We start from the raw sequence: 9838 nt of genomic DNA on the forward strand, positions 1-9838 counted from the left end.
AATAAAAGAACTTTAAGAAAAAGTATTAAAAAGAAAATATCTTCACTAGTTACTGGTTCTGATTTTTCTGATTCCTCTCACCTCTTCCTGAACCTTCACTCATGTGCACATACTGATACACAGACCCTCTGCGTTACAGATAGAAAATAAAGTAAAAATATGATAATTTGGTTGTAAGAACCCTGTCACAACATTATGAGACAGAGAATCCTCATAGATGCCATGGGGTTTTGTTTCCTGTTGACTGAGAGTGCAGCCTATCCTGAAGTATAGTTTGTTCCCCCAATGAGAATCTCATGGAGAAAATTAAATTTTCATTTACAAGTGGTTATCAATTGGAGATAGTTTCTGTGTTACAGATGGGGTCATGTGACACTGTCTTATCAGTGCCTGGACAAAGCTGGTGCAGACCCGTTAAGGCCCTGTGTGTGCTGTGTCAGGCTCTGTGAGTTCACATGAGTGCTGGTCCTGTTGTGTTTAGAAGGCTTATTTATTCTGTTTTCTTCAGCATTTGGAACTTTATTTTCCTTCACCTTCTTTTACTTTGCTCATGTGTCTAACAAACAGTTCAGGACTACTCTGTGGTAGCTCCAGTTCATTTGGCCCATGCTCTGGAAGCTGCTGACCAATCCTCTGTGACTGACTGGGCACTTGGGTCTTCAGCGGGAGAACTGCTGGATAGATGCAGAGGGCACCTGCACTCCTTCAGACCCATCTGCTACCACTGGCTGACTAGCATAGAAATCAGGAGCTAGTGTAATCTAGTCTCTGTGAAATTGCTCCTTGGTCACAACCTTCTCAGCAGCAGACTTCTCCTCCTTCTCAGTCTCCTCTTGCTCTCTGTAGAAGCAGAGATCAGATACAACCTCCCATGCTCATAGAAGACAGTGTCACACATGCAGAGAACTTTACTAGCCAGAATTCAGGGCAGCATACTCTCTGAGTGAGTTTCCTTGCCATTTGGATGGTAATGCCCACATAACACAGAGGAGAGTCTGCGTTACACAGAGCAATGGTGGGCAAATTGTCAAAATGACTGGGAGGGACTAGGGGTCAGCCCTGGAATCAGGCACCAACAGAAGCTGTAGCTCTCTGAAGGCTGCCTGGATCTGGTTAGTGAAGATCTCAGGCAAAAAGCAGCTAGCAATTGGAGTAGCTCCAGGGGCAGCAGCAAACTTCAGCACAGCTGGCTGGGTGTTCCTAGATGCTGACATCAGCAGGGCTTGCAGTTTGTAGCAATTGTCTGAGCTGTGAACAACAGCCTTCCTCAGGTCTTCTTCAGATTTATAATGTAGAAATCATCACTTTTCCTTGTCTAGCTATACTACTTTGTATGGAAGTCAGTTAAGTGGGTTCCCGTGGCAAGGAGTTAGAGGTCCTCTTCCTCCTTCATCTGCAGGACATCAAGGGCTCCAGACATTGTATGAGTTTCCTTTTAAGTTATGATGGGAATCAAGAACAACACCATATGGACCTGTTCGTGGGCAGCACAAAAAGATGGATGAGTAATTTTAAGTATGAAAACATGGTTAATCAACATTAGTTTTAATTAGTAACTACAATTAATTACTGACTTGCTGTCAGCTGCTGCATTTGATTCTGCTTACATTTCATTTAATCATTGTATTAGTCAGTGTTCTTTAGAGCAACAGAACAAATAGAACACACATACATACATATATTTAAAATATATACATATAAATATATATTAAAAGGGAATTTCTTAGAGTAGCTTACAGCTGCTTGTAGTTTGGTGAGTCCAACAGTAATGTTTCCTGGTGCAAAAGCCATGAATCTAGTAGTTTAGGCCACAAGATTGAAAGCCTCACTTTAATTGGAATCTCGAAGAAGTGGGATCTGATGATAGTAATGTCTCAGGAGCAAGATACATGAACTTACCTTTAAGACAGGGTAAACGGGCAAAAAGCAAAACTTCCTTCTTCCTTGTCTTTTACGTTGGCCACCTCCCAGAGCTGTGGGCTAGATTTAGGGTAGGTCTTGCAACCTCAAATGATGTACTCAAGAAAATCAGTTCCAGTGTATCCAGCTGCTTAGGTTTCTAGTTTATTCCAGATGTAATCAAGTTAATAACCAATATTAGACATCACAATCATTTAATGTATCATTTTGGAATATTGTTAAAGACAGTTTGTAGAGAGTCAGACTTATGTTGTACTCTTGTTGTGTTTCTTGCTCTTAAGAATATTTTTGCTGAAGACCTTTCCTTCAGAGGTAGTGATGGGACAAGAGTTAGAACAGATGTCTGAGTAATCCCCCCTTTCCAAATTTTGTCTTTTGAAAACAAAAGGCAACTAAATGATCAAGCCAGAATATTTCAGAGTGGGATGATATCTTTGTCACTCTTCTGTGGCTGTGAAGAGACATGACCAAGGCATTTCTAATAAAAGAAAGCATTTAGTTGGGGACTCACTTATAGTTCCAGAGGTTTAGTGTATTATCATGGTGAAAAGCAGACTGGAATGGTGCTGCAGTAATAGCTGAGAGCTTTAAGCTGTGATCCACAGGAAGGGGAGGGTGGCACTGTGCCTGGTCTAGGCTTTTGAAACCCCCAAGGCCACTCCCAGTGATGCACTTCCTCTAAAAAGCCACAACTTCAATCCTTTTCTAAACAGTCCACCAACCAGAGACTAGACATTCAAGTATATGAGCCTACTGGGGCCATTCTCATTCAAACCACTACAGATGAAGAGAGACAGCTTTCAAAGCAATTGTGTAAGGCTGAACAACTTATTTTTCAGCTGTGTTCATGATAAGTAGAGAATCTTGCTTTATTTTTAATACAGGATGAAAAACTCTTGGACCGTTGTGCTGCGTTAAGCACACCAATGCCACTTCTCCTTTCATCCCCGCCACAGACTTGTTTTTATTACTCTTCAGCTGAGAACTGAAGCCTAGGATCACATTTGACATGATGTATAGGAACAAAGTAGCATGACATTTCACAATTTAAAAAAGTACAATAGATTCCATTATCCTGCATGCACAAACTGATTTTTGGGAGCCCATTCTCTACGGAAGGATAACTTGCTCAGCCTTCCTAAAGGCAAAGGGGCTTGGTCCTGCCTCATGTTGATATAACAGACTTTGTTGACTGCCCAAGGGAGGTCTTACCCCCCTGAAGAGTGGAGGGGGAGTGGAATTGAGGAAGTAGGGGGCAGGAGAAAGGGAGGGAGGGGGAACTGGGGCTGATATTGGGACTAGTATGTAAAATGAAAAAAAAATTAAAGAAAAAAAGGATGACAGAAGAAACTTTGCATCTGTACAGATGGCTACGATAGCTTCCATTTTACAATTAGCATAACCATGGCATCACTGGCACTTTAAATCACATTATTCTCGGTTCTCCTGCATACTTCACTGTCCTCTGAGTAGGCCTGGTCATTCCTTAGACCAGTGACATGTGCACAGGTGCAGGTATTACTTTTAGGTAAACCCAATGAGGAAGCCCTTCCCAAAGTGGCCTCTCTTTTACTCTGTCTCTACAACTGGGCAGTGTTCTGATGGGGGGCACTTTGGGTAGCTAGAGTTCTAGAGTTGGGATGATACATAAGGGAAACCAACTCCCCCATGAAAATATGAGAGAAATAAAAGTTAAGTCATATTGGTTCTAGATGGTATTGGCATTGTTTTTACAGTGCCTGAGTAGCGGAATCAATAATGAGGCTCGGAGACCAGCAGTGTGTTTCCTTCTCGGTGAATTTATACTGACATCAAACACGACCTTCCTGGCAAAGGACACAACCTAGAAAAAAATTTTGAAGGTTCAGTGTTGAGTCATGTAGGTAGGTTCCTGCAGTAGAGGGAGTCACTCACAGATTGCTCATCCCCTGATTACTCAAGAAATCGAGCAGACATGGAAGTTCACTATACTTCTGGCACTCTCAAGGCAAGCAGATTAGGAATGCAAAGTTATTATAAGTGATACAGCAAACCAAACTCAGCCAGCCTGAACTTCATGAAACTCTTTCCCCCATGTATGTCCCCAAAGAGAAAGAAAAAGAAAATACAGAAAGGAACTTCCATTACTGCCACCTCTCACCTACACAATCACCTGTAAGACATCCAAAGACATTTGTTCATCCATACTTCCTGAGTCTCTTCTTTTCTCTTTCCTTTCTTAAAATTTTACAGCAGTAGTTACTTGATCACACCTGCAAGTCATTTAACTATCCTGGGAAATAATTTATCTGAGCCTGAAAGCTTAAATTAAAGCTGTGAAGTGCTCCCTTATTATCTCTGCACCCATCTTGTACTTCAATTCCCTCCTAATGATGTTTGTTCTAGGTCTGCCAGCTTGAAAATTATTTCCTTGATGGAGGAAAAAAGACGTAAAAGAGAATATGAATAAATCTCCAGGATCTGCTATGCGGTGTAACCTTGTATCTTTTGTCATAAATTACAGAATTTCCCCAAGAGCTGTGGAATTGTTTTGAGCAAGTACACATTTCTATAATATGCCAAGAATGGCTACTTATTAGGGATGAAGCCTAGTTTGGAAACTATTGTTGCTGAAAATCTATACACAAGTACTCAAACAAATTGCTAATTTGAAGTTGATGAGAACAACTTTTGTGGAGAACTCAGAGAGGCTCCTGAAACACTGTGCTGTGGAACACTCAGGTCAAAGCAGGTCTTAATCCCAGGCAGCCAAAGACAGGGCAGGACAGGACTCTAAGCTCCTTCTCTGCTCTCTGCTCTGTCTGTGTTTTGCCGTTGCCTTTGTGTTGACAGGAGTAGAATCTGAGAATGCCTGCTATTGGTGATGTAGTTCAGTGTTCACCAAGCTCGTTATCCTTCTCTCTTCTCATCTGTCACAGAAGAGCAAGCTACCGAGATCCGCTTGGTAATTCACAGAGCTGATTTGAGCTCAGGTCACTCCCAGGGTAAGACACTGTGAATTTCCCTTTCATTTCTTATTGATAGATTTGTTGAGGACTCACACTAAATTTATAGTTTGAGCGATTACTGATTAGAATCTATGATTTTTCTCTGTTCACATTCCCTTTACATCTTTCGGATATGCAGACTCATTTGTCATATAACTTTAGAAATTGTGGTTAATATAATAGTTTGCCTTTCTTGAATGTCACTGGCTTAAACAAATTCTAAGACAAGCTGATCTTATCTCGTGTGCTTTCTGTTGCCTGGATATAATATACTGTGCTCTTCCTAAATGATAAGAGAACCCACAGTAACATTGTCTTGCTTGTTATTTTGTAATCTTCATAATAATGGTCGTGATAATAAATCTGCTGGCCTGTCCTGTCACCTGGGTACCCTGTCTTGCTCACTCTCAATTTCATCCCCTCTTCCAGCCTAGGCAAGGGGATCCTATGCCTTCTCCTCCTCCTCCTCTTCCTCCTCCTCCTCCTCCTCCTCTCTCTCTCTCTCTCTCTCTCTCTCTCTCCTTCTATCTCTCTGTCTGTCTGTCTCTGTTTCTCTCTTTCTCTCTTTCTTCTGAAGTGACAGTCTTTGCCTTTCCTTTCCCCTCTTTCTCTTTCATCTCTTTCTCTATCTCCCCTTCTCTCTCTTTCTTTCTCCTCCCACCTTCCATAACTCCTTACCCTTATAGTCTTTCCAATACCCACTAAATAAACACTATACCCAAGCTCTCTCTGCATGGTGTATATGTCTTTCTTCTTCTCTCTGAGGTCCCCCACACCAACAGGAGAATTTGCCAGGGTCATGCCATCATGAATCATAACAATAATTGTTGAGTCTTCAGTGTGTATCACTGAGGTCTGCAGACACCTGATTCAAAAACATGCAGACTGATTATTTACAATGCAGATTAGCCAGCCCTCTGATGTGGGACCCCCCTCTATATGTTGTGATTACCATTAATGAATAATAAAAACTGGCTTGGCCTGATAGGGTAGAACAGAGGTAGGAGGGGAAAACTACACTGAATGCTGGGGGAAAGGAGGCAGAGTCAGGAGAAGCCATGTAGCCCTGTCGGAGCTGGACAGAACTTTAGCCAGACAGAACATTTAGCCACATGGCAATACACTGATTAATAGAAATAAGTTAAATTAAGATGTAAGAATTAGCCAATAAGAAGCTAGAGCTAATGGTATAAGCATTAATTTAATTAATATAGTTTCTGGTGATTATTTCAGGGCTGAGCAGCTGGGAGCAAACAAGCAGCCCTCCTTGCAACAGCCCTCCTTTTCAGAAGCAGTTACACGATCAGCAGTGCACCGGGTGAACTGGAAGTACACAGACCCCTGATCAGAATCTATTTGCAAGTTCAAGATGGAGAGTGATTTGGCTGTGATAATTGACCATTTTCTCAAAAAATACACGTAAGCAAAAGGTTTTCATAAATCTTTGTTATTTAGTGTGAGACGTAGAAAAATAAACTATTTAAAGCACCAAGTAATTGACTCATGTTGACTTGCTTTCTCAAATTACAAAAATTAATACAGTAGCTGCTATTACCTACTCAAATCCCAGAAACAGGTATTTGAACTCTGGAGATCTCAGTGCCGACAAACATGTTATTGTCAACTTTTCCGTACAGTATATTTTAAAGACTTCACTATAATAACTGCCATTCCTCTTCTGTGAGATCTGTGTCATTAAGAATTTAAGATGAGGATAGCATTGCTGTCCCCAAGTCCTGCAGCTGCTAGAGTAAACACCAGGGTTCTTTTTAATCCTAAGGTTTTCTATTCCATTGTTATTTTGAATAAATTATTATTTCCTGAGCTGGGTTCATAGATAAACCTTCTTATTTTTTTAAAAAAAACTTTATTTTTAACATTAAATAATAGAGTTACTTTGTTTTATAAGGACAAAGAAGCTTTTCTTTCAAAATATAAAAATGAATTCAATAATAATAATATGTTCTTTGGTAAATTTTCTTTCTTTACTTAAGGTAAGATTTCATGGGGAAAAATGAATATTATCTTGTCAATTTTTATTTATTTGGATCCATGACCACACTTTGCTAAAAAAAAAAAATATAAAAAAGCAAAAAAAAAAAAAAACCCAAACTATTGTACATGGGTCATTTACAATATGACTCAATAAGATACATTTTTCTACTTTGTAGAACTACTTCATATTCTAATTTATAATATTTAGTTTTTTTACATACACTTCTACAAGTATCTATTTTTAAAAGTATTCGCATAGTCAAAACATTGATATAAGTTTAATATTTAATACTTTTGCTATTTATAAATGTGTGTTTATATATATTTGTATATTTTTAACTGAGATTATGTTTTAGCTGTTTTTTTTCATTACTATGACAATTTACTGAACACATGAAATTAAGGGAAGAAAGATCCATTTTGGCTTTAGAATTGAAAGGGAACAGCCCGTTATGGTGGGAAACAATGGGTATAGGACATGCTTTTGGCATGGGGAGTTTGCACTTCAACTGGCTCTCATCTTGCCTGACTGACTTGACCAGATGCAGGGCCTTCTATAATTCTCAAGTTTCACCACTATGGCCCGGTGTCCATAGCTAAGCTTCGTATCCAAAAGGTCCTGCAGCCTCTTATGCCAGCACCTTTAGCTGTTTAAATACTTAGTATGTATTTAAACAATTGGGACTTTGGAGCATTAACATTTAAGCATAACAATATGGTATTTTTCCTCCTCTTTTCTATAACACACATCTGTAGGTCTTTTCAGATTAATAATTCAAACAAAAACAGTTTCAAGAAGCCAGCCCAAGTGATCTGATTACATCAGGCCCATTAAGACTATTTCCCTTTTTCCAAAGACCAGACAGCATGAATTTAATCTCAATTTATTGGTTGCTTCTTTTTCTATGTCAAATCATCCTCTCTGCTTGGATTTCCACAGTTGCCACTAACCTTAGAGTTGTTTTGTGCAAATTCACAAAGACAGACACAAGATAAATCAATATAAAGAGTCCCATGGAAAGAAAAGGCTGTGCTTCCACTGTTCATGAACTTTATCATTTTATTCAGAAGCGTTATTTGTCAGGGAGTGACTGCATGAAAGTACCCTCATGAATGCGCTTACTATAATTATAATAATTTGCAACAATTCAGCACGCTTGTAGTCAAAGGGAAGCACTCGTCTGCTTGTGCTTTTGTGTTTATCGATGTGAATCCTAGGCTCACAGGTGGTCACTGTAACCTGTGTGTTCTATTCATAGAAGGGCTTCAAACTATTAAACTAATTTGAAAAGACACGGAATACAAAATCAGCAAAGTCCCTTCTGATCTTTTTAAATGTCAGTAATGACCTTTTAACAGTAGTATTTCTTTAGGGAGTGTGACAGAAACAGTGTTTTCAGGAAAGGAGTAGCTGTAGAGAATTTAATAATCATGCTAATGAACAGGGGAAGCTAAAAAGTCTGCTTGTTATAATTAGAGGAGCTGCCTTTGCAGTGGCTGGATAATCAGAGCAAAGGAAAGAGCAGATCACAGGAGACACCACATAGAAAGAGGCCCTGGAAAGCTACTTTTGCAAAGGAATGTCAGAGATAGAACTGTCCAAACCAATAGAAACAGCAAACAGACATCCCACTCCAAATGATCAGTAGAGAGGCGTCCATTGCCAGCTATGGCTACAAATAGAAGTGTCCTGTTTAGAAAAAGGAATCAGTTCTTTAACAATTTGCCTTGTCTTGGGTGACAGTCTTTCTATTTGTATCCTAGAAAAGACTGACCCTAAATCCAAAGCAACAAATAGCTACAATTTTAAATTGAATTTAAATTGTTGCTTAGCCAATATACTTGGAGTCAACATAGTTGATAATGGATCACAAAACAAATCATGCAAATTTGCTCTTCCTAACAGTCAACCATTTTTATTCCTCCTACTGCATTGTCTGTGATAAGAACATGAGAATGTTGACTTGATTTAAGTGGTGTCAGTACAAAGTAAGATCTGCATGACTAATGTTTGGGAAAATGTGGGGGAAGGGAAAAATGCCCCAGAGAGGGCACTCTTCACTTTGGGGGTAGAGAGTTTGTTAGACTATGGAATTTTCTAAATAATTTCTTTAAATAACTTCTAGAATATTATTATATTATACACAAAATTTGCAATTGTAGGAGACTCTTATTTTAAAGGAATTTCTTTTACAACACATGCATCAGAAATAGAAAAGAGTAAATTTACATTTAAAATAAGCAAACACTGTAATACCAACTCTCAAGAGGTAGAAGAATTATAGTTATAAGGGGCCCTTAGTACCTAGAGAGAATATATCATAAATAAGCAAAACTCAGATTAACTCCAGACTATACTCATTCTTAAATTATGCTTTAGTTAGCAAATTAGTAGGAACATATATTTTCAACATGTAATAATTAAACAAAGCAAGTAACAGAACAGATGTTTGAATGAAAAGAAGGGAAACACAAATAGAGACGGCAAGGGGGTTTCAAAAAAGGTTTTTAAATATACACACTAAAACAGAGTACATGTAAGTGGTACATTTCTAAAAATTTGCAAGAAATTTTCCTACTCTTTTTGTTTCAGCTGCATCAAAAGAAACCTCCAAATCCATCCCTCCACATTGGTGTCTTGTCCCCCACAGAATGTTCTTTGTCCAAGCCATTTTCTTTCCCCCTTCTCCTCCCCACCTTCTTCTCTTTCTCCTCCTTCCAAAATCCTCACAGACATTTTCTTGTAGGTTGAGGGATAAAATAAGCAGCTCAGCAGCTGAAGTGAGGGATTTTTGATGCAGATTGAGATTTGTGGGGAAAGGCAATAGTCAGAAAAAATACAAAGGTGGTTCCCACCTGCAATCACAGCACTTATGGTGCAGAGGCAGAAAGATCATCACAAATTTCTTGACTGTATATAGTGAGTCTGATGCCAT

General features: G+C 39.0%; 1 pseudogene; it reads right to left on the bottom strand.

Moving 5' to 3' along the window:
• Positions 1–595: 595 nt before the first annotated feature.
• On the bottom strand, positions 596–1420 carry LOC126487173 (40S ribosomal protein SA-like; annotated as a pseudogene).
• Positions 1421–9838: the final 8418 nt, after the last annotated feature.

This window comes from Alexandromys fortis, unplaced genomic scaffold (assembly GCF_014885135.2).
Source record: "Alexandromys fortis isolate MF-2015 unplaced genomic scaffold, M_Fortis_MF-2015_v1.1 scaffold_132, whole genome shotgun sequence".
Taxonomy (NCBI): Eukaryota; Metazoa; Chordata; class Mammalia; order Rodentia; family Cricetidae; genus Alexandromys; species Alexandromys fortis.